Source organism: Malania oleifera, chromosome 2, assembly GCF_029873635.1.
Source record: "Malania oleifera isolate guangnan ecotype guangnan chromosome 2, ASM2987363v1, whole genome shotgun sequence".
NCBI classification, from domain to species: Eukaryota; Viridiplantae; Streptophyta; class Magnoliopsida; order Santalales; family Ximeniaceae; genus Malania; species Malania oleifera.
Window position 1 is genome coordinate 103,265,890 of NC_080418.1, and position 22,324 is coordinate 103,288,213.

A 22,324-nucleotide genomic window follows, 5' to 3' on the forward strand; every position below is an offset into this window, starting at 1 on the left:
TTGGCTTCGTCGGCAGCCGCACCAACCAGCCCACTATTGTTGAATTGTAGCGGAGAGTCGACCACCAACTCTTCACCAATTGCAGCCTACTTGTTTGAATTTAATTCTACTTATCGTCCATCTTTTTCTATAAACAGATGTGTGTGTGTAATGTAATGTGTGGTGTAGTGAGGGTGAGGGTGAATAACCAGTGAGAAGTGAGAAATTTGTATCTTGAATTTGTCTCTGTATTTTTTTTTTTCAGATTGAAATGAATTGTTTTGTATTTGTGTGCAATCCTCATTGACTTTCAATCACAACTAGTGATTGAGTGAGTCCCATCCACCCCTCAGTGGTATCAGAGTGTTTAAGTTCGCTGAAATTCGCCAAATAGAGGCGAACAAAGGGAAATTAAATTTTTTTCCAGACTTGAAGTGGCTCAAAATCCAAAATTGAGCATACCATTGTGAAATTTGCATCGAGATGATTTAAAATGTGAAAATCGTGCTTCAACCGGAGTCCGAAAGATCCCATATGCGCTCTCACGCACCGACAGACGAAACAAAACCCTCCACACGTGCCGCACGCACTGGCGAGGGCACTGACCGCTGACGTCACACGCTCTATGTGCCCGCATGCGTCTTCCTTGCCCGGCTAGTGAGATCCGACTTGAAAACCCGATCCACAACCTGGCCTAGCAACTAGCAACCCGAAACCAGCCCCACGAGCACGACCCAATCTGACTTATCGACCTGCATCCAGTCACCGAAACGTGGCACGCGCAAAATCCGGCCACATTTCCTAACGGTATTATCCCATGCCGTTATCTCCATTGACATCCGTTAAGTCAAATCGTTTTTAAAAAAAAAATCGGTTTAGAACTTCTTTTGGCCAATTCAGTTACTTTTAAGCTGGGTATTTGCAATCCAAAATCGGTTCCTTAGGTTTTTCGACCTTCTGAATACACTAGTGGCATCATATTTTCCAAAATTTATCCCCATCACTCTATTTTTTATATATTAAATTTAATGGCGAACGGTGCTACCCAAGTAGTCATTCTGAAGTTGACACAGGAGAATTATGACAACTGGTCTATTCAAATTAGAGCCCTTCTAGGTGTTTAGGATGTCATGGACATCGTTGAAGATGGGTACAGAGAAAGCCCATCAAAAGAAACTGAAGCAACTATGTTTGATGCTCAAAGAATGATCTTGCAAGTCAATCGAAAGAAGGATTGCAAGGCAAAGTCCATAATCTACCAAGGCCTTGATGAGGCCATGTTTGAAATCATCGCCTCCTCCAAGACATCCAAATAAGTTTGGGACTCTTTCCATCGAACACACAAAGGTGTAGACAAAGTGAAGAAGATTCATCTTCAAACATTGCGATGTGATTTCAAATCCTTAAGAATGAAATCTACTAAATCTATTGCTGATTATTATAGACGAGTTATGGTAGCATCAAATCAATTGAGAAGAAATGGAGAGACTCTCAATGAGGAGAGAATTTGTGAGAAAATTTTGCGATCTTTGGATCCAAAATATGATTATATAGTTATGACTATGGAAGAAACAAAAGATTTGGAAACCATGTCCATAGAAGAAGTTCTGGGCTCACTACAAGCCAATGAGCAGAAATTCAACAGAAAGAGTGATGATAAAGCATTGGAGCAAGCTCTCCAAACGAAGTTGTCCCTTACTACAGATAGATATGATGAAAAGGGGACGTCACAGCGAGAAAAGGCACGAAGCCAAGGATCTCGTGGAAGAAATTATGGAAATTATGAATCTAGAGAATGTGGTAGAGGTGGAAGAGGTCCCACTAGAGAAAGGCACAATCAACAAAACTATGTTCCGCGAGGCAGAGGAAAAGGAAGAAGAGGGGCATACAATAACAGTATGAACGTAGACAAGAGAAATGTTCAGTGCTACAACTGCTACAAGTACGGACATTACAACAACGAGTGCAGAGGTAATCCAAAAAATCATGAAGTAAATGAAAATGCTAACTTTGCAGAAAATGAGAAATTCGAAGGAGAATCATTGATGCTGAAGGCACATAATTCAACCCACCAGGACAAAAATATTTGGTACTTTGGCTCTGGAGCCAGCAATCACATGATTGGTAGAAAGAACCTATTTAATGAACTTGGTGAGAAAGATCAGGGAGAGATATCATTTGGTGATATCTCTAAAGTCCCAGTTCAAGGAAGGGAAAATGTCCTAATCAAGAGGAAGGATGGAGAACATGCTTTTATCTCCAACGTGTACTATGTGCCAGCCATGAAGACTAATATACTTAGTCTCGGACAGCTTGTGGAGAAAGGCTACCAAATTAGCCTTAAAGATAAGAAGATGGTGATAACAAATGCTCGAGGTAAGCTCATTACTTGAGTACAAATGACAAAGAATCAAATGTTTCCGTTCACCATTCAACATGATATGCCAAGATGTTTGAGGGCTATCATCAAAGACTGGCTATGACATCTTAGGTACAGACATCGTAACTTTGAAATTTTGAAACAAATGGAGAGCAAGAAGACGGTGAAACGTTTACCCAACATCCACCACCAAAATGTGATATGTGAAAGCTGTTTTCTAAGAAAACAACATAGAAACAACTTTAGAAAGCAAACCGACTAGAGATCTACCATGCCGCTCCAGCTAGTTCACACAGATGTGTGTGGTCCATTGAGGCCATTTTTAAATGGATAGAACCTATACTTCCTCACCTTCATTGACGATTACAGTAGGAAGACTTGGGTCTACTTCCTGAAAGGGAAGTCAGAGCTGTTTGACAAGTTCAAAGAGTTCAAAGCTCTTGTGGAGAAATAGAGTGGCTATCACATCAAGTCACTTAGATCAGACCAAGGAGGAGAGTACAAGGATGAAGCTTTCTTGGAATTCCTTAGGCAACAAGGGATTCAAAAATAGTTTACACTGATCTACACTCCCCAGTTGAATGGTGTAGATGAGAGGAAGAACCGCACGATCCTTAACATGGCTAGGAGCATGTTAAAGGATAAGAATGTCCCCAAGAGTTTTTGGGCAGAAGCAGTATCATGTGCAGTCTATCTACACAATAGGCGTCCTACAAAGAGTCTTGATACAAAGACGCCACATGAAGCTTGGAGTACTCACAAGCCCAGTGTGAGTCATCTTAGGGTGTTTGACTCCATAGCCTATGCCAAAATCTCAAAGGTAAGGACAAAGTTGGAAGATAAAGGAGAAAAATATATCCTTGTTGGATACGGCGACAGAACAATGGGATATCGACTATACAATCCCATCAATAAGAAAGTTATTCACAATAGGGATGTCATTTTTGAAAAAAATGAATCTTGGAAGTGGGACCAGGTTAAATCTTCCAAAGATGCGGAATTGATACTTAAAGGAGAAGAACCCACATAGACAAGAGAAGTGGTTATCGAGCCACAAGTTCCTGAGCTGTAGACACCTCCACATGATTCACCATAGAGGAATGAATCTCCATCACCAATTGAGTGTGAAATCTCAGATATAAGGCCTAGAGGAGCTCGTAATCTAGTTGATCTGTATGAAACTATAGAACCAATAGAAGAGTATATTACATTATATTATCTTTTGTTGACCAGCAACCCAATTAGCTTTGAGGAGGCTAATGAAGAAGAAAAATGGAGAAAAGCGATGGATGAGGAGATTCAATCCATTGAGAAGAATAAGACTTGGGAGTTGACGAATCTCCCGAAGGGTCATAAAACTATTGGTGTGAAATAGGTCTACAAGATCAAGAAGAATGCTCAAGGAGAAGTTCAGAGATACAAAGCAAGACTTGTCGCCAAAGGCTACAAGTAGAAAGAAGGGATTGATTATGGAGAAATCTTTGCCCCGGTTGTCAGGCTTGAAACCATCAGATTATTAATTTCACTATTAGCACAAAATGGATGGAATATTTACTAGCTGGACATGAAATCAGCATTTCTGAACGATTTTCTAAAAGAAAAGATCTATATTGATCAGCCACCTGGATATGTGAAGAAGGGAAAATAAGATAGAGTGTACAAACTAAAGAAAGCACTCTATAGTTCAAAGTAGGCACCTCGTGCGTGGAACATGAGGATTGATGACTACTTCTAAAAGAATTGATTTGAGAAGTGTCACTACGAGCATGCGTTATACATGAAGAACAAATGGAAGCATGCTAATTGCCTGCCTATATGTTGATGATATAATTTTTACCGACAACAATCCAGAGATGTTTGCCGCTTTCAAGAGGAGCATGGTCAAAGAATTCAAAATGACGGATATTGGCGAGATGGCTCATTTTCTTGGCATAGAAGTCGTGCAAAGCGAAAAGGGAATCTTCATCTCCCAGAGCCACTATGCAAAAGAAGTACTGAAGAAGTTTGGGGTGGACAAATGCAACCCTATGACAACTCCAGTTAAAACGGGATTGGAGTTTAGAAAGAATGAGCAAGGAGATGTTGACCCCACATATTTCAAGAGTCTAGTTGGAAGCTTGAGGTATTTGACGTGCACTAGATTAGACATACTCTATGGAGTTGGACTAGTCAGCAGGTACATGGAGACTCCTGACTAGTCTCACCTGAATGCAGCGAAGAGGATACTCCATTATGTCAAGGGTACCATCATTGATGGTATGTTTTATTCATCAAGAGGTGATTACAAACTTATCGGCTATTCAGATAGCGATTGAGGAAGAGATCTTGATGAAAGAAAAAGTACGACTAGATTCACATTCTTCATATGAGATGCAGCGTTTACATGGCCATCAAAGAAGTAACCTATCGTAACGCTGTCATAATGTGAAGTTGATTATGTTGCTGCAAGCTCAACTGTTTGTCATGATACATGAATTAGGAATGTAGTAAAGTATTTGAGATTCCTTCAACATGACCCCACAGAAGTCTACATCGACAATTGATCAGCGATTGCACTTGCGAAGAATCTAGTATTCCATGAAATAAGCAAGCATATTGATACTTGGTATCATTTTATCAGGGAGCATGTCAAGAATAAAGAAGTGGAGTTGATATCTTGCAGAATGTATGATCAGATTGCTGACATTTTTACGAAACCACTCAAGCATGATATTTTTGCAAGATTGAAGACAATGCTCGAAATGACAAAACCAGGAGAGTCAAGTTTAAGGGGGGATGTTGAAAATGAAACTTGATTGGCTTCGTTGGCAGTCGCACCAACCAACCCACTATTGTTGAATTGCAGTGGAGAGTCGGCCACCAACTCTTCACCAACTTCAGCCTACTTGTTTGAATTTAATTTTACCTATTGTCCATCTTCTGCTATAAATAGATGTGTGTGTGTAATGTAATGTGTGGTGTAGTAAAGGTGAATAACTAGTGAGAAGAGAAAATTTGTATCTTGAATTCATCTCTGTATTTTTTTTTTTTTTAGATTGAAATTAATTGTTTTGTATTTGTGTGCAATTCTCACTAAGTTTCAATCACAGGTAGTGATTGAGTGAGTCCCCTCCACCCGTCACATCTAAGTATACCTCTAGTATATGACTGTGCATGGTTGGCTACAGCTAGGAAAATTGTGCATATAAGTGCATGTTAATTGGTCCACATGGAGACATATAAAGGTGTACCTAGTGCATGGATTTATTTATTTTTATTTTTATAAAGAAAAATTTGATTTTGAGCATTTGATAAAAAAGTTGTAACGTGTCTAAACATATTTAAAATAACTAAAATAGATATGTATTCTTAAAAAAATATAATTAATGTAATATTGATAATTTTCAATATTTGAAAAAAAAATTAAGAACAATAATAGAATTGAATAATTTGCGAGAGAAATTTTTTTATTTTTTAAATTTCAAAAGTTTAAGTCTGTAACTTTTAAAAACTAAAAAAAAAAAAGGAAAAAATTGACTTTTAAAAGTAGGAGGAATTCTTTACCAAATATGTTCAATCTGACTTTGACTTTAAAAATGAGATGCTGAGATAAAAAATAAAAAAAAAGGAGGACTAAACTCAACCTACGTGGGTTTTATCTAATAATAGGAGTAGCTGGAACCGATAATCTCCCACTCACCTCATATTAATTAGCTAAATTTCGTTAAGAGCTCAAGGCCTTTAGCTACCTATAAAATGGCTGTTGTTATTCACAGCCATTATATCCATAGCCCAACTAGCTCAGTCTGCTGTTTTTGATGTTACCAAATATGGGGCACGTGCCAATAACGGTTCTGATGCTAGCCTGGTAAAGAGAATAATTAATAAATAATTTTATAGGATATATAATAATGATGAAGAAGATGATGATGATAATATTGATGATTTTGTGGTTTGTACGTCTAATGAATGAAGGGTATGCTGAATGCATGGAAGCAAGCGTGTGCATCGGGGCAGGCAAGCAAGGTGGTGGTGCCAAAGGGGACGTACGTGATGAAAGAAGTGGCGTTCACGGGGCCATGCAAGGCTCCTATTGAGCTTCAGGTGTCGGGAATATTGAAGGCGGACGGTGATCCCAGCCACTTCAAGAGTGATGGGTGGATCAGATTCCAGAACATTAACAGGCTCACCCTCTCCGGCGGCGGAACCTTCGACGGCCAGGGCACCCTCTCTTGGACCAAAAATCAATGCTCCAAAACCCTCAGCTGCAAGTCTCTTCCCACAGTACGCACATCATTCAACTCATTAATTATTTTGCTCGATCAATATATTAATTACTAATTAATTAATCATATATATATATATATATACTTATATATAACCAATTAATTAGGAGCACTAGCTTACTTAAATAAGTGTATACCGAGAATTTTTTTATTTTTATTTTATTTTTATAACCCAAAGACTCTAGCCTCTATCGCATCATTTTGGACACTATGGTGCGACACTAAATCTGGGGTAAAAGCTGTCCGTCCATTGATGCATCCCTGGTAGTTCACTGATGTAATGTCTCAAGAGGGAATCGAACCTGTAACCTTTGGGTCATCAAAGTCACAACTCGCCCTTACCACTTGAACTGGCCTGACTGGGTGTATACGGAGAAATTATTATGTCAAGTGATCTAACCACTTCACATTTTTAATGGACATGATCTATTCATGTCTTTGAATTTTGTGTGATATGATTTTGAATTGAGAAATTATTAGATTAGATTAGGCTAACGTGTAATCGGGTCACATCTTAGATCGCTTAGTATCTATTGCCTAAAATGCAATGTGGTTTGATAGACTAATCTAATAACTTCTCCTTTTGGTTTGATAGACTAATCTAATAACTTCTCTTTTCTAATATGTTAACGCGAACTAACCTAATAATTTCTCTTGCAAAAGAGAGCACCCCACGGAGAAACCGCCAGTATATGGTAAAAAAGTTGTACGAGTGTATGATCTATACATAGGAAAAATTATTAGGTACAATAACTGTATATACCAGAATTAAATTGAATTTCACTACTACATATACAAATAAAAATAGTTATAATTATCTAATTTAATTATATATATATATATATATGATGAAATTATATTAATTCCAATGTATATAGCTAACACTTTCTCAGAGTGTGTTAAAAGAGTGCACTGACTCGATCATTTATCATAATATATGATATTAAGTCACTATATACACACATACATGCATGTAGTATATTTTTTTTTAACAATTGGGGAACTCCATCCACCATCACATCACTTTGGATACTATGGTGCGATATCAAATTCGGGGGGTGAAAGTCGTCTGCTCATTGACGCACCATTGATAATTCACCGGTGTAATGTCTCAAAGAAGAATCGAAATATCACGCCACTTTGTACACTAAGATGTGACACCAAACCTAGGGGGTGAAAGTCGTCTGTCTTTTGACGCACTCCTGATGATTCATTGACATAATGCCTTAAGGGAGAATCGAACTTGTGATATTAGGATAATCAAAGTCACAAATCGCTCTTATCACTTGAATTGACCCAACTGGCCATATACATGTATATTGATTTTCTAATTTATACGTGCGTGTATACGCACATGCAGAACCTGAGGTTCGACTTCCTCACCAACTCGTTGGTCCACGACATAACATCGCTAAACAGCAAAATGTTTCACACCAACATCCTGGGCTGCAAGAACCTTACCCTCCAAAACATAATCATCAAAGCCCCCGCCAACAGCGCCAACACCGACGGCATCCACATCGGCCGCTCCGATGGCATCAACATCACCAACGCCAACATCTAAACTGGCGACGATTGCATCTCCCTCGGCGACGGTAGCAAGCACTTCACCATCACGAAAGTCACCTGCGGCCCCGGCCACGGCATCAGCGTCGGTAGCCTCGGCAAGTACAAGAACGAGGAAAATGTCGTCGGCATTACCGTACGCAACTGCACCCTCTGTTGGGGTTTTACAGATCAAGTAATTAATGGAGAAAAAATAAACAAAGCACACACACACCAATATTGACACCAGAGTTACGTGGTTCGGCCAAATTCCGGCCTACATCCACGGGAGCGAGAGATTACTATTTACTGGGAAAAATACAGAGGAGGAGGAGGATACAATCACTCAACTCTCACTCAACTCTCTTATGCACGCTGCAACTCACCACACTCACTTCTCTCTCCTTACATATATAACTCCACACACACACACACACACACACATATATATATATATATATATATATATATATATATATATATATATATACAAGGGGGAGCAAAAAATTCAACGAGCGGTGGCTCAATGTCAACATGTCCGGCAGAGTAGGTGGAGCAGCAAAGGGTGATGGAGGAGCAGCCGACGCCGTAGATATTGAAGGAGCAGCAGCCATCTGCTTTGACTGGGTATGGATCCATCAATTCTCCCCCTCCATACCCATAGGAGGAGAATAATATGTTAATCTTCAATTGACGTCCATCCCAGCTATATCCCTACATAGCTGAAGCTTCTCATAAGTTACCCCCTTTGTTAACATGTCTGCCGGATTCTCTTTAGTATGAATTTTGACTAACTTCAACAGTTGTTGTTCCATCATTTCGCGTATCCAATGATAGCGAATGTCAATATGTTTTGTTCGGGAATGGTACATTGAATTCTTGCTCAAGTCCAGTGCACTCTGACTATCACAATGTACCTTGTATTCTTCCTCTTTGACTCCTAACTCTTGAAGAAACCGTTTTACCCACAACATCTCCTTCCCAGCTTCTGCTGCGGCAATATATTTTGCTTCTGTTGTGGATAGGGCAGCACACTTTTGCAATTTTAACTGCCATGATACAGCTCCCCCTGCAAAGGTGAACAAAAAACCTGATGTGGACTTTCTTCCATTAAGATCACCAGCCATGTCTGCATCAGTGTAATCCTCCAAGATTGGTTCAGCTTCCCTGAAACATAAGCATAATCCCGATGTACCTTTCAAGTACTTGAGAATCCATTTCACATATTCCCAATGGTCTTTCCCTAGATTGGAAAGAAACCTGCTCACAACGCCTACAGCGTGGGCAATGTCTGGTCTCGTACACACCATTGCGTACATCAAGCTTCCAACTGCTGATGAGTATGGGTCTATTGACATTTCTTCCCTTGATGAGTGAGACAACTTCTTGCTTAGCTTGAAATGATTAGCCAGTGGAGTACTTACTGGCTTGGCACTTTCCATGTTGAACTTTTTGATTACCCGTTCAATATACTTTTCTTATGATAACCATAACTTTCTGGCTTTCTTGTCACGACGGATCCTGATGCCTGGGATCTGCTGAGCTGGGCCTAAGTCCATCATTTCAAAAGACTTAGACAACTCCATATTTAACTTGTTGATCTTGCTTGCATCCTGACCAATGATCAACATGTCATCAACATAGAGTAGTAGTATGACAAGACTACCATCCAGAAATATTTGAACATATGCACACTGATCTGCTGTAGTCCTCTTGTATCCGTGACTCACCATGAAAGAGTCAAATTTTCTATACCATTTTCTCGGTGCTTGCTTAAGGCCGTAGAGACTTTTCTTCAACCTGCAGATTAGGTGTTCCTTCCCTGGAACTTCAAATCCTTCTGGTTGCTCCAAGTAGATGTCTTCTTCCAAGTCTCCATGTAGGAAGGCTGTCTTCACATCCATTTTTTCAAGCTCTAGATTTAACTTGGCTACTAATCCGAGTATGACTCGAATTGTTGTCATTTTCACTACTGGCGAAAATATCTCGTCAAAGGCAACGCCTTTCTTTTGTTCGAAACCTTTGACGACCAATCTGGCTTTATGCGTCACAATTTGTCCAATACCATCTTTCTTAAGCTTGAACACCCATTTGTTCCTTAGTGCTCTCTTCCCTTTGGGAAGTCTTACCAGTTCATACGTTTGATTCTTATGTAAAGAATTCACCTCTGCTTTCATAGCTTCTATCCATTTGGCTTTGTCGGTATGAGACTGGACCTCTTGGAAACTTTCTGGCTCCCCATCATCAGTGAGTAAAAGATATTCTGATTCTGGATATCTTCTCGACGGAATCAGAACATGACCTTTTTCAGATCTTCTGGGCTCAACTTCTTCTGGAGGAGGATATACTTCATCATCTGACTGATGTGATGATTTAGCAATTTCTGGTGGAGGGGGTTGTTGCTCCCCCTGCTCAACACCGTCTACATCTGTTTCCAAAGGATCATCCTGCAATTCTCCATGGTTTGTGGGAGAATATGGTGGTGTAGGATCTGTTACAATGACTGGAGCATTGGAACTAGGCTGGTTAGACTTTGTTTGTGGTTCAAAGTCCTCAAACACCTGGTTTTCATGGAAAACCACATCTCTCGATCTGATGACCTGCTTCCTCTCTGGATCCCATAATCTGTAGCCGAATTCATCATCTCCATAGACAATAAAGATACATGGAATGGACTTCACGTCGAGCTTTTGCCTCTGCTCATTAGATATATATGCAAAAGCTTTGCACCCAAACACTCTTAGATGAGTGTAAGAAACTTTTCTTCTGGTCCATTCTTTCTCTGGAATTCCAAAATTAAGTGGTGCTGACGGTGATCTGTTGATAAGGTAACATGCAGCACGAATAGCTTCCCCCCAGAATGGCTTAGGTAATTTAGCCATATTGAGCATACTTCTAACTCTCTCCATAATGGTCCGATTCATTCTTTCAGCTACACCATTATGTTGTGGGGTACGTGGGACCGTCTTTTCATGCCTAATACCACGTTCAGTACAGTATGCTCTGAACTCGTTGGAAGTATACTTGCCTCCATTGTCTGTCCAGAGGCACTTCAATTTCTTCCCTGTTTGCCTCTCCACCATAGCATGAAATTCCTTGAAATATTTAAATACCTAGTCCTTTGTTTTTAGAAAATATACCCACACCTTCCTTGAAGCGTCGTCAATAAAGGTAACAAAATACCTGTTGCCGCCGATAGATTCTACTCCAATGGGTCCGCATACGTCAGAATGTACCAAACTCAATGGTTTTGACCTTCTCTTCATATAGGAACTGAATGAAACTCTATGCTGTTTCCCAAATAAGCAATGATCACATGGGTTCAAGGCAATACCTTTTATGATTTTGACAAATGCCTTCTTCGCCAGTGTAAGGAGCCCTTTTTCACTCACGTGTCCGAGTCTTTTATGCCATAAGTTTGGTGATGCTTCATCTTCCACTGCATTGATGGCATCAGTACAAATCTTCACCTGCGTTTTGTACAATGTGCAGCAAATGCGTTCTCGTGCTATTGTCAAATTACCTTTTGACAATTTTCAGGCACCTTTCCCAAAGTAGCTTTCATAACCCTGTTTATCAAGGGCTGCCCCAGAAATAAGGTTTAGCCGAAGGTCTGGGACATGTCGAACATCCTTTAGTGTTATGGTGCAACCAATATTGGTCACAATCTGCACGTCTCCGATTCCGATGATCTGAGAAGAACTAGTGTTCCCTATCTTTACTGTACCAAAATCTCCAGATTTATACATCGTGAAGAATTCTTTGTGGGGAGTGGCATGGTAGGAGGCTGCTGTGTCTACCACTCATTCAGTGTCGTGGTTCCCAATATGACAACATGCATCTTCATCAATTGAAAAAACTGATATATCTTGGGTTAAGGTGACCGAGTTCTCACCTTCCTCTTTCTTTTGTTGCTGGCGGCTTTGACCATGATCCCGCCGAAATTTTCGACAATCTTTCTTCATGTGGCCTTCAATGCCACAATAGTAACAAGAGATTTTCCCTCTCTGCCAATTTTTACCATCACTGAATCTGCTGCGATCCTGGGATCTTCCTCTAGATTTGCTTCTACCTCTGCCTCTACCTCGACTTCTAGTACTAGTACTTTCTTGAGGTCGGCCTCTGGTTTCAGTAACAAAGGCTTGTGACTGATCTGCACCTGTTTCTTTTCTCCTAGCCTCTTCGTTGAATAAGGCATCTTTTACCATCGCCATGGTAAGTTTGCCGTCAGGAGCTGAATTGCTGAGAGTGATAACCAATGTCTCCCAGCTGTCTGGTAAGGAGTTAAGAAGCAGCAATGCTTCTGCTTCATCGCCAAGATCCATCATCACAGATGAAAGCTGATTTACTAGATTTTGGAACTCACTAGTATGTTCAGCTATAGAGGTCCCGCTTTTTAACTTCAGATTAACAAGCCGTCTCATTAACATGGCTTTGTTGCGGGCAGTCTTGGCCTGGTACATGTTTTCCAGCTTCTCCCAAAGACTATAAGCATCAGTCTCTTGTGCGACGTGATGATATACCTTGTGGTCAATCCATTGTCTGATTTGACCAATGGTTTTCCTATTCATTCTTCTCCAATCATCATCTTTGACGGAAATTGGTTTCATACGTTTATAATCCAAAGGGTATGCCAGATCCTTACAATTAAGGAGATCCTCCATCCGAGACCTCCACAGAGTGTAATTGGAGGCTGTGAGCTTGATCATAGTACCCGAGTCTGACTCCTCCATTGATTTTAAGCACTAACTTGCTTGTACCAAAAAATTGGTATAGAATCTTGAGAAATCGAATATACGGTTGCGTCCGGAACGGTCGAAAACCCTAGAAATGGCTTAAGTTGTTCAAAAAACAGACCTAGAATGGCCTTGAAAAGCCTGGTCAAACTTTGGTCAAACTGGTCAACTCTTGGTCAACTATGCTGACGTGGCAGTCTGCTGATGTGGTGTGTGGGCCCACTGCTGACGTGGCACTGTGGGGGCCCACCGATAACATGGCACTGTGGGGCCTACTGTGGGGTCCACTGCTGACGTGGCGTGGGACCCGAGCTGACGTGGCGCTGCCCGGGTTGCTGACTGGGCGCCATGTGTCGCTGACTGGCGTGGGTCTCGACTGACGTGGATTGGAAGCTGACGCTGTGCGGGTCCCGGGCGACGTGGCGCTGACGTGGTCGTCGTCTTTCTCCTGCGATGTGCGCCGGACCTTCGTCGGCGCGTGAACGCGCGTGACACTACTTCCCGATCAGTAGCCGGCGCGTGGAGGCGCGTATGGGAGCGTGGAAACGTCCCCTAGACGTTGGTGGCGCGTGTATGCGCGTGCGGCGTCTTCCGAAATCGTTTGGAGCTCCGGTTGACACCATTTGCTTCGTCTCGACGAGTGGAGTTTGTTGGTAGCCTCAAAATTAAATTTTGAGCTACTGGACAGAGGCTCAAAATCTGGAAATTTTCTCCGATCTGAAATTCTACTCAACAAAACGCTCTGATACCACTTTGTTGGGGTTTTACAGATCAAGTAATTAATGGAGAAAAAATAAACAAAGCACACACACACACCAATATTGACACCAGAGTTACGTGGTTCGGCCAAATTCCGGCCTACGTCCACGGGAGCAAGAGATTACTATTTACTGGGAAAAATACAGAGGAAGAGGAGGATACAATCACTCAACTCTCACTCAACTCTCTTATGCACGCTGCAACTCACCACACTCACTTCTCTCTCCTTACATATATAACTCCACACACACATATATATATATACAAGGGGGAGCAAAAAATTTAACGGGCGGTGGCTTAATGTCAACATGTCCTGAAGAGTAGGTGGAGCAGCAAAGGGTGACGGAGGAGCAGCCGGCGCCGTAGATGTTGAAGGAGCAGCAGCCGTCTGCTTTGACTGGGTATGGATCCATCACCCTCTCCAACACCATGTTCGGCGTCAGAGTTTAGACTTGGCCTTCCTCCCCCGTCGGCATCGCCTCCGACGTGCACTTCGAGGACATTATCATGAACCAAGTCAGCACTCCTGTCCTCATCGATCAAGAGTACTGCCCGTGGAATCAGTGCACTGGCCAGGTACACCACATTAATTCCTATTGATGATGTCAATTGCATGTACAACACCAGACAAGGTCAATAATTATGTATTGGCGTTTGCAAACATAAATTTTGAATTTTATTTTTAAAATTATGTGAATTTGTCTAAAATGATTAACATTATATCAGTTCATATAAATTTAAATCTATGTTCTGATTCCCAAGCACAAAACTTATATATTAATTGTCATTTACTGATGTTTTTTTTGTATGTGCGTGTTAGATTCCGTCTCGGGTTAAGGTGAGCAATGTGAGCTTCAAGAACATTAGGGGGACTTCGGCAACGCAAGTTGCAGTGAAGCTTGCATGCAGCAAGGGCGTGCCGTGTCAGAATGTGCAAGTTGGCGACATTTACTTGGTCTACCACGGCAGAGAAGGTCCTGCCACCGCCGTCGTTTCCAAGGTCAAGCCCATTCTTTCCGGCCGACAAATTCCACCCCTAAAAGCGTAGTTAATTCCTTCGTCATTTGTTTGGTACGGCAAAAATGTGATGGAATAAAATGAAATTAGATCTTTATTTCATTTCATTCCATCTTTAAATTTTCCATTTTAACGTACTAAACATTGAATTCAAGAATTAAGAATATGCATGCACATTCCAATAATCAGTTTTTTTTTTGGAAGTTTAAACCGTCACACTGGGCTTGAAACTTCTGCAGCTTTTGTATTTAAGTTCCCCACGCCCCTTCATGCATATTTTTATATACGTGTGTGATTGTTGATTGGTGCAGTTTTGATTGTTCGGAGACAGTAATACTATCCCATCGTACTGTTTTGGGAGAGTATAAATCCCATTCCAAGAAAACTCGAGCTCTAGCTAATTCAATATATATATATATATATAGTGAACATATTGCTACATGGATGCATCAACCTCCAAACAATAGTGAACACATTTCTACATGGATGCATTGGATGGAAATACATGTAATCCTATTTGTACAATTCTCCTTCACTACATTAGAAACTAAGGGAATAATATATGCAGTCTTATGATCTTCAAAACATTATATAAGTAAAAGCAGAAGAAGAGGCTCTTTTTGGTATTCAAAATCAAAGACTCACTAATTTCTTATATATTTTAGATTAAATAATGACTCAAAATTATAAGAATCAATAAATAAATTATATATTTAGTATAATGGTGCACAGAACTTAGCCCCCAATTTCGAATATATATATATATATATATCTATATATATATATATATATATATAAAGAACTTATTGTAAAAAGTACTTAAAATAAGTGCCATCTAAAAAATACTATTTAGTTTAAGTAAAAACAAGTACTTATTACAAAAATTATTTTCTTCTAATTTTTTTTTTTTTTCAGAAGTAACAAGGATTGAACCTTTTTTAATAAGTAGTTATTTTAAAGAGATGGTGACAAACTTGCAATTTTGACAACTTTTTAATGACAAATTTGTAACTTAAGGAAAAACTTCGTCCCCCTCTCTTCCTCTCTACCTCTCTCCTCATTAACCTGTTGTTCGAAAGTCATTCCTCCATTATTACCTCCTCTCCTTCACCCTCACTACCTCCTCCTTTGCCTTGAACCTCCTCCTCTCTCTCTCTTTCTCTCTCTCTCTCTCTCTGCCTTGTATCAGTTGGCAATGGTAGCTGCTAGGTAGTTGTGTGTAAGGAAAGATTCAAGTTCTTCTATTGGTTGAGCACAACAAGGTTGAGCTCTTTTTATAGACTACATAGAAGATTCTTCTGTTCAGACAACCAATTGCAAATCATGAAAGTTCAACGAACAAGAGAATAATTGTAATGCTAGGAATATGAAATGTTGACTCCATTCCTATGAGACATTGTGAAAAGTAAGGTGTAGTTCCAAGAGGGGGGGGTGGATTGGATTTTAAAACTTTTAAAAAATATGACCGTTAACTGTGTTTAGGCACCTGAAGTATTGGGGTCAGTCGCTTGAAGTTTCAGAAAACTGTAATTTTCAAAGTCAGTACATGTTTAGGCGCCTGAACTCACAGGGTCAGTCACTTGAGGTTGTTCTTTCTGTTGTTTAGGCACCTGAAGTTCTACCGTGAACAATGTTTAGTTGGATGACACCTTCGACCTTGTTTCAGTATTCTGATCATAACTTTTTCTATACAACTCCAAATTAGGTGTTCTTGGTGTCAAAAGAAAGTCAAGAGAAAATACTACAACTTTCAACGTTGAACACGTTTTAAAATAAGGAGCATTGGATAGAGAAAAAGGCACCTAAATACGAATGTAGAAAAAATTAACAGCATTTGAAAAATCCTCTTTTTGGTGCTTTTTCATTCCAAAAATGATTTTAACCCTTTTAAAATAATTTTTGACCTTATAAAAATATTTTCCAAGTATGTTAAAAGGTATTTAGGTCAAATAAATTAACCTAAGAGTTTCAAATTTTCAATTCTTGAATTCTTTGAAGTCTTTATGCATGCTTCATCTTTCTTTAAGCTTTCATCAAGTTCTCTTTAATCCTCGTGCAATCATCTTCAAGCTTTATTTTTAAATCCATTTTTTAACACATGCTTCAAACTTGATATAAATCATCATTTTTTGAAATATAAGCTTTCATGAATTCTTTAACCTTACATTCATCATTGAGTCCTGAAAATACATCACTTAAATAAAGTCTCTTAAGTTCTACTTCTTTGTTAGAACAAAAAGCAAAAATTGGAGTGAGCCTTAAAAAGACCCCCGCTTTCAATAAGCATCATCTTAACAATATTTGTAAGATTAATATCAATTTCAAAACCTCTTTTTCAATCATGCTCATCACTATCAAATACTTCTCATTTTGATATATATTATGTTCATGCTCAATTTTTGCAATTTGCAATACTATGCTCAATTTTTACTTTAAAACTTCTCCCCCTTTTGACATCCATCAAAAAGGGAAAAAAATGATTAAGTTCAAGTAAAATCACATGTTGAGCATATCATCAAACATGCATATCAAACATATGAACACACTCAATTTATTATTTTTCAATATAACATGTATAGTGTGTTATAACATTCAAGTATATGAGTTATAACTTCAATTGTTGATTTCATGATACCGATTTAAAATTGAATTCATGATATCTATTTAAAATTCATGATACCAATTTAGAATTGATACCAATTGAAAATTTAATTCATGATACGAATTGAAAATTCTCTGAATTGATTAATAGGGAAACAATCATAATATAAGCAATATGACATAACACTCCCCCTGAATTCAATACATTCATTTTTGTTATTAATTTTGCTTTCATCATCCTACATTTCAAAACATTGATTCACATTATGTATCAAATATCAATATTATGCTCATATCATCAATGTCATACCATGCTCATAGATATAATTATTATTATCATGCTCAAAAGACAAATTAAACTTCAAGATTGTGATACCAAGTGAGCTTTTAAATTTTGATACCAATTAAAATTTTTAAAATATGATACCAAAATTATTCATGGATACCAAAAACTTTATAGATACCAAAGTCATTATCACATTATACACAGCTCATGGATACCAATATAACCATTATATCTCTCATAACTCATGGATATCAATATAAAAAACAGTAAGTCTATCCATGTAATTCATCAATAGTATGCATGATCAAGAATTAATCTCATATCAAAATTCATGCTTATTCTCAATAATTTCAAGCTCAAATTTTCAACATAGTGAGCCATAAATTTTCAATATAAGTCAAGCATATTATGTAGCATATCATATAGGCATGTAAGCATATAGCATCTCATATAGTCATTCATTCTCAAACTTATCTTAAACTCTTCTTTAAGTTTTTTTATTTTAACTAGTTTGTTTGTTGATTATGAATTAAGTTACTTTCTCAGTTTTTAAAGGGAATGACTTAATCCATGGAGTTTTTCATTTATGAACTAGTATATCTTCTCGGTACTCATACTTTCTTGGGTCCGGTTGGTTTCATAAAGGATGTTTCTTTAACTCTCCATATTTGTTTAGTTTTCACATATTTTCTCTTAAATGGACATTCAAACTTTATATGCCTCTTTTTCTTACATTGATAGCATATAGTGTTAGTGTAAGCATTAAAGGATGTGCTTACATTATCTTTGGAGGCTTTTGAGAAATAACCCATGTAAAGATTCCTTTTCTTTTTATTTTCAATTCCATTAAATCCAATGCCTTCTTCGTTTAGAGACATTCTTTGTGAGCCTACCATTTTGTCAAAGTTTGTTTTTCCTTTTGTAAAGTTATTAATGATCATTTCTTTATCTTCAATTTGATTCTTGAGATCATTTATCTCTTTATCTTTCTTGTTATCAACCTTCTTTTGTCATTTCTCTAATTCTAGAGATAATTTTCTAATTTTATCCTCTAATTCAGAAATATATATATATATATATATATATATATATATTTCTCATATACCGTAGAGGATAGGGATCGAAGGTCTTCTATCATTTTTTCATTCTTGCATTCTAATTCTTTGATTTTCAAGTCTTTTTCCTTTTCAGCAAGATTTTTGGATTCTAATTCCTTTGTCATAGCTTCATTCTTACTTTCTATTTTCTTGATTCTTGAATCCTTTTCTCTTTCAGCATTTCTAAGAGATTCTAGTTCTTTCATCATTCCTTCATTCTTGTTTTTTAATGATGTGCTTTGTTTGGTTACTTTAATCAGCATCTTATGTACTTTGAATAGATCATTTTGAAGTTCTTCATAAGATGGCATGTTCTCATCATCGGATTCATCACTACAAGAATTGTTTAAAGATTTATATGAGGAGCTTTCCTCATTGTCCCAAGCCATAAAGCACGTATAAGCAACCTCTTGGTCACTTGATTCATTCTCTGAACTTCTTGTACTCATCATGTCCCAAGTAGTGGCTTTCATGGCCTTTTTCTTTTTCTTCTTAAATTCATTCTTTAGTAGTGGACATTCTGATTTAATATGTCCAGCTTTGTTGCAATTGTAACATGTATGAGTTTTATTCTTTGATTTCTTGCTAACTTCTTCTTCTTCTTCATCTGATTCAAATTTGGATTTTCTTTTGAATTTATTTTTCCTTCTTAGAATTTTTGCTAGCTTTTTAGATATAAAGGCTACTTCATCTTCATCCATTTCTTCTTTACTACTTGAGTTGAGGCTTTGAAGACTACTGTGTCTTGGACTTTGGTTTTACCACTCTTTTCATTCATTGTCATTTCGTATGTGAGTAAAGAACCTATAAGCTCATCTAAGGAAGTGGTTTTCAGATTTCTTCCTTCCTTTATGGCAGTGGCTTTTGGTTCCCATTTAGGTGGAAGCCCTCTAAGAATTTTCCTTATCATCTCATAAGTAGTGTAGGTTTTTCCTAGTGCATTTAAGGAATTGATTATGTGAGTGAACCTAGTAAACATATTAGTTATGGATTCATCCGGGTTCATTTTAAACACTTTATATTCACTTGTAAGCATATCGATCCTATTATCCCTAACATCTGTAGTGTCATCTGTTCTAATTTGTCCCATATCTCTTTAGCTTATTTGCAAGCCATTATTCTATTAAATTCATTGACATCTAAAGTACAATATAGAGCATTCATGGCACTAGAATTTATTTGCAGCATCTTATAGTCTAAGTCTGTCATATCAATTTTCTCCTTAGGGACTTGTTTTCCATCAACTATCTTAGTGAGAATTTGGTCACCTTCCATGAAAACCTCCCATGCTTTCCAATTCATAGTTTGAAGATATATTTGCGTTCTCTTTTTCCAGAAGGTATACTTCAAACCACAAAAGATTTGTGGCCTAGTTGAAGATTGTCCCTCTCTAAAGGGAGCTATGCCTAATTAAGCAATTTAGATATTCTTATAGCTACTAATTAAATTTTTCTATAACCCCACTCTGATTCCAATTGAAAAGTAAGGTGTAATCCCAAGAGGGGGGGGGGTGTATTGGATTTTAAAACTTTTAAAAAATATGACCGTTAATAGTGTTCAAGCGCCTAAAGTATCAGGGTCAGTCGCCTGAAGTTTCAGAAAACTGTAATTTTCAAAGTTAGTACATGTTTAGGCACCTGAAATCACAGGGTCAGTCACCTGAGGTTGTTCTGTCTATTGTTTAGGCACCTGAATTTCTGCCATGAACAGTGTTCAGTTGGCTGATAGCTTTGACCTTGTTTCAGTATTCTGATCATAACGTTTTCTATACAACTCCAAATTACGTGTTCTTGATTTCAAAAGAAAGCTAAGAGAAAATACTACAACTTTCAAGTTGAACACTTTTTAAAATATGGAGCGTTGGATAGAGAAAAATGCACCTAAATGAGAATGTAGAAAAAATTAACAACATTTGGAAAATTCTCTTTTTGGTGCTTTTCAATCAAAAAATGATTCTAACATTTTTGAAATAATTTTTGACCTTATTAAAATATTTTTCAAGTATTTTAAAAGGTATTTAGGTCCAATAAATTAACCTAAAAATTTCATGTATCCAAATTGAAATTATTTGAAGTACTTACATGAAATTTCCTATGGACTCTTTCAAATTATCAATTCTTGAATTCCTTGAGGTCTTTATGCTTGCTTCATCTTTCTTTAAGCTTTCATCAAGTTTTCTTTAATCCTCATACTCTCATGATCTTTAAGCTTTATCTTTAAATCCATTTTTGAATCCATGCTTTAAGCTTGATATAAATAATCATTTTTTGAAATATAATCTTTCATGAATTCTTTAACCTTGCATTCATTATTAAGTCCTGAAAATACATCACTTAAACAAAGCATGTTAAGTTCTACTTGTTTGTTAGCATCAAAACAAGATGTTAACCCTTATAAGGCCAACAATTTGTTTACAAGAGCTAAAGCAAGTTCCAAAATAATTCTAAGTGAAATCTTGTTGGCTTAACTAGATGGTGTAACCCTTTTAAAGTAATAGTTTAAATTAGTAAATGTTGTATAAATAACCAAATAAAGATCCAACAATGCATATTTAGCAACAATATTCTTAAGCACTCGTGATTTTTCAAATGAACATAATAAGTAATAAGTTAAGATGAATATATCTAGAAGAAAGCCCAACCAAAAATTCATCTTTAAATGATCATACCTCAAAGTGTCTACAAATGCATTTGTTCATGTGTCTGCATTTCATGCTACGCCAGTTTGATATGACTAATGATGTGACCATTAGGACTAATTTGATGTTTTTTCATCATTTTAAAAAAATAGTTCCAACATTTAGGACTTTAATAAGTAGGTCAATATGATCTAAAGTGATGATTTACGGTTTCATTTGTGTTCAATTGGGTTTGCTGTGATGATTTAGGATTTCAATGGTGTTATCCCAAAGAGTTTTTAACAAAGCATATATATATCTTATGGAGATGATGTATACTTATATCTAGATGATACAAACCAAATAGGTTCTCCACCATCCTTTCCCCATCATCATCTCAAGCCCCACACCTGCATATGACTTTCCACTTATCATGATCTCCAACTCATCTAGATTGACCTACAATAATACCTATAACTTCGCCTAATTCAACCATGTTGCCATGAGTAGGACTCCGACCATAACATAATCGATTAAGCAATGAAATTTAGGAGGAAACCCTTGATGGTGAGGAAACCAATTGTGAGGCTCTAGGAGAAAGGAATTGACAATGAGAACAAAAAATATCTAATTTTAAAAAAAAAAATTTGTACTTTCTTGATAAGAAACTAAAAGAAAATTAAAAAGAAAGAAAAAAAGAAGAAAAGAAAACTGATAAAGAAACCATAAACAAGCAATCATGAGAAATAAAGGAATAGGTTAGGACTTAGAGCACAAGAAATGGTATTTTGGTCATTTGAATAAAAAGGACTAGTGACAATTGCCCTCTTTGGTTGTCAGCTTTGAACAAAGACATCAAGAAAAGGTAGAGATGTTTGTTTTGACTAAATGTCAAAATGGAAAATAGGATGAAAACAACAAGAGGAAGGGGCTAAAAATTAATGTTTTAGGGATAAGATCCAAGTCTAGTCAAATTTGAAGAAACAAAGAAAATGATTGTTCTCAAGAGTTAGTGACCTAAGTTAATTTAAAAATATAGGAA

The 22,324-nt window shown here is 37.6% G+C and overlaps 1 pseudogene; it reads left to right on the forward strand.

Moving 5' to 3' along the window:
* The first annotated feature begins 1,689 nt into the window (after positions 1-1,689).
* Positions 1,690-14,712, forward strand: LOC131148294 (exopolygalacturonase-like; annotated as a pseudogene).
* Positions 14,713-22,324: the final 7,612 nt, after the last annotated feature.